General features: G+C 40.8%; 1 long non-coding RNA gene across 1 annotated transcript; it reads left to right on the top strand.

Annotated features, from left to right (window-relative positions):
- The first annotated feature begins 3,047 nt into the window (after positions 1 to 3,047).
- On the top strand, positions 3,048 to 3,570 carry LOC119317249. Its single transcript, XR_005153562.1, has 2 exons — positions 3,048 to 3,154; positions 3,332 to 3,570. It is a non-coding gene; the product is annotated as an uncharacterized LOC119317249 (long non-coding RNA).
- The last annotated feature ends 556 nt before the right edge of the window (positions 3,571 to 4,126 follow it).

The raw sequence follows: 4,126 nt of genomic DNA on the forward strand, positions 1-4,126 counted from the left end.
TACTCGAGAGGAGGTCTGAGACGGCGACAACGACGATCGAACACGTGCGGTGGCCGGAGTCAAAGACGAGGAAGAAGACTACGCAGTGGCGGGTTCCAGCTCCACGTAGTCGACATCGTGGACGTAGTCGACGACAGGGAAGACGACAAACACGGTAGGCGGGGCAGAGGTCGACGGGGAGCACGTCGCCTATGCACTCGGGCACGACAGAGACGGCGGATCTGGAGGTTAAACTCACCAGGCGGCGGTGGATGGGTGAGGGAAACCCTAGATAGATGAGGGACAAGGAGATGGGGTTTAAAAGGGGATAGGACAACGGGACGAAGCTCGCACGCTCTCAGCACGGGGTCGCCATGGCGCAGGTAAGAGTTGGACGAAGAGGTTGGTGCGGGCGACTGTAGCTAGGCAGCTGGCAGGTGGGACCCAAGGGCGACGTGGCAGGTAGCTAGCGGGGGTACACGTAGGTGTGGTTGAAAAAGGCAGGGAGAGAGAGCACGGGTGGGTGAGCTAGGCTGCAAGGCGCGGGGTGCTAGCTAGGCCGGCCTGGGAGGCCGAGGCCCAGGTAGGTGCTGTTGCTGCTTCCTTTATTTTCCTTTTTCTTCAGGCAAAAAATAAATGGAAAAGAGCAGGGGAAAAGGAGAGGAGTTTGAGAAATATAACAATATTCCCATGATCCTGGATTTATGCCCTATTTAATAAAATTGGTTCGGGCATTTTTAAAGGTAGAAAAATAAAACAAATTTGAATTGAGTTCAAACTTTGGTCATTTTTGAACCTGACCAAAACAATTTCAAGTAAGGTGAAAACTTGCATAGGGGTTTAGGCCATGGTGCAAGATTTATAGGAGAGAAGATGAACATTTATGGAGTAGGGAAAATGACACTTGCAAAAGTGAAGGAAAAGAGAAGGAGAGGTGGTGATGAGGGGGAAAAAGATGAAAGTTGGATCCCAAGGAACATGACACAATGCAACATGCTACAAGATGAAGATGCACATGATGACGGGGATATGCAAAATGACACCAAGCACAATGCAAACACATGATGAGGCCATGATGCAACAAGATGATGGCATGGCAATGCAATAAACAAATAACACAAAGGCAAACAAAAAGTAGCCAACCATGATAGAACCAAGGAATTGGATGAAGACCAAAATGGATATATTGCCAAATTGGGAAAAGTTACAAATGGGCTGTTACAATTGTGCAATTGCAGGAACCATTCTAATATTTAGATTTTTAACAATTTTGTCTTGCACATGTAGGTCCTACTGTCAGAGGTTTTGACCCACTGTTAGACCCATTTTGCATATAGGGAAATGAGATGTCCATGAATATTAGTCAAATCAAGAAACTCAGAAAGATTGTTAGCATTAAGAAACTAGTGACGAAAACAACAAGATATTTGTCTACACAATGAAGAAGACATATCTATGCATATCTTTGTTTTCAGGCCTTTCCAAAGCAGTTCACTGATAATTACCTCTGAAACCACCTGTATGGTCAAGAGGTGAGGAAGGTGTTCATACAACACCCAAGCTACAATGTCGAAATCTTCCTCAAGAGGACGAAGGATCGGCGGTCAATCATCCACAAGCACTGCCCTAAAGTTGCAAGGACCATCAACATCATTGAAGGCTCCATATTCGCCTTCCATTTCAGCAGTTTTCCAGATGAGATTCATCTATCTATGTATCATCTATGATGCTTATTTCCAAAGGTTTTAGATCTTGCATGTGAAACTTGGTGATGTTGTGTAATGGGGTAGCTAGCTATATGCCTATATGGTGTAACCGAGTGCCGAAGCTATACGATGTTGTACTCTCTGATGTATTTCAATTATGAAATCCTTATGAAAATGAAATATATCGTGTGTTTAATATGAAATGTCAATTTGATTACTAAATGGACTAAATATAATAGGCTAATTAGCGTGCTTACTTGGTTTTCCTGCAAACGGTTATTGGGACAACACCGTGGGCGATGACATCAGACAACCCACACAGTTTCTAGGAAGTAAACGTGTTGGATCAATGAACAATCACACATGACTTCCTCTGGAAAATTGTTTCTATTAGGCCACGTTGCACAAATGTTTTCCACATAAAAAGTGTGTGTAATGGACACCTATGCTACACAGTTTCTTCTAGGCACCGTGCGTGATGCATTCAATAACACAAATGATAAAGTTATTAATATCGTCTGCAATGGTAAGGCTACCATATATGATGTGATGGGAAAAATTGTGTGTGATTTACGTATGAACAACAACATTTGTCTGGGATTCACTATTTGCGATGTACACATGAACAGAAACGTTTCGCTGGTATTCACTGTGTGGTATGTACGTACGAACAGAATGATTGGGCGTGTATAATTGTATGTGATGGCTCGACCAATCACACATGAGCTCTTTTTGCCCCACGTGTGTGACCAGAGGACCTATCCCAGACGGTTTATGTGATGGCTCGACCAATCACACATGCAAGGCGGCGGTTTAAAATGTTGTCACGGAAAGGGGTTAAAAACCGTTTGTATAGCAGATCGCTGCACTAGTGTTAAGAGATGATCTCTCAGCAGAATATGTCTCACAATGTTTTTAGGAATAGATAGTTATTGAAGATAGTGCTAAGAGATAATCCACTACAGGCATGCTTTTATCGCCATCTCTAAAACAAATGCAAGGCTTAAGATAAGACTATCTTATCAACCACTATTATGTGCTTAATAACTACCTGTGTCAATTACAAGGTTAATTTTCTTCAGAAAATAGCCGCTTATTTCTCTACATACATTGGCTCAGAAAAGGAAACTGTTTCACACCATGAGAATAGGAAGGAAAAGAAATCATAATTAATGATAAGTGTCGCTTATGAATCAGGATGGAGCGAGTATATAGGATCACACAATATATATGCTAAATATGAGAACCTAATAATATCTTTCCCATTAATTTTCAATTAATATTTTCTTAATTTTCCATTAGACAACATCATCCATGGCTATAAGAGATGGCATAGACTATTTGGATGTGCATCAGTTTTGTGGTCACTTACCTTTCTTCGTGTCTTGATAATCATTGAGACATGGGAGTCCTCAAGGTTCGAAGCCTACTATGCTTGCTATTTATCATGCTAATCCTCTTGGTTCCTGGTAAGTTTTGTATCAAAGTATCATTTAAAGAACAAGGAACTTCCTCAATGCATCATCTATACATTTGCTAGTCATATATGAAATTCATACTCTGTGCATCATAAATCATCTTATATCTTTGTTAAACACTATAGGATATGTTTTTTCATACTTCGTATTGTGTTGTTTGTTTTGTAGGCTCTGATGCCAAGACTTGCAAGGAGGCTAGCGAGAGCTATACCAAAGATTGCAGTGATGATCCATGTGTTTCGGCCTGCCACAAGGAGGGATTTGTTGATGGGAAGTGTGAGATGCTCTGGGCAAGACCCGTTATTCTCAGATGTTTCTGCATATCGAATTCTTGCTGAATAAAAACATGGTGAAACTACCGCATGATGTTCGATGCAAAAAGTAATAAGATTCATTTTAAAAAATTACTGGAGATGAGTAATTGAAAAAATGTGGCTCTGCAAGTTATTCCTTATTTTTTGGTAGAAATTAAATTTCAAGGAGAAAAGTGCTCTTTATACACAAATATCTAACTCATGTCCATATGCTACAAACTCATGTCACCTTGATCTCATGTACGAGTTGTTCTCACGCATAGGAGTACTACCCAATTCGCATGTTCTGGAGTCCGATTCGAGAGATTCTCAATAGAAGAAAAACTCTAGTCTAGGTGGCTCATTGCTCATTGCTCATTGCTCTGACAATGACACCCGATTTCTTTTGTGATCCACGCTACTTCTTAAAAACTTGTAAAAGAACCTGAAGTGCTCTGTGTCCACATGCGACTATTGATACCTCACGTGAGATTTTTTTCATACAATGATATTAAACTTATCTTGTCATCATCTGACTAGTTATTCAGTTGTTGCTTGTTCGCTTTATGTTTTCTATGTGGCTAGGTCTCAGTCGACTGGGACTTAGCCACGTCTCACTCAAGTGATATAGTATACAAAAAGGAAATGGAAAAAATAAAAATAGAAATAT

Source organism: Triticum dicoccoides, chromosome 6A (genome assembly GCF_002162155.2).
Source record: "Triticum dicoccoides isolate Atlit2015 ecotype Zavitan chromosome 6A, WEW_v2.0, whole genome shotgun sequence".
In the NCBI taxonomy this organism is placed as follows: domain Eukaryota; kingdom Viridiplantae; phylum Streptophyta; class Magnoliopsida; order Poales; family Poaceae; genus Triticum; species Triticum dicoccoides.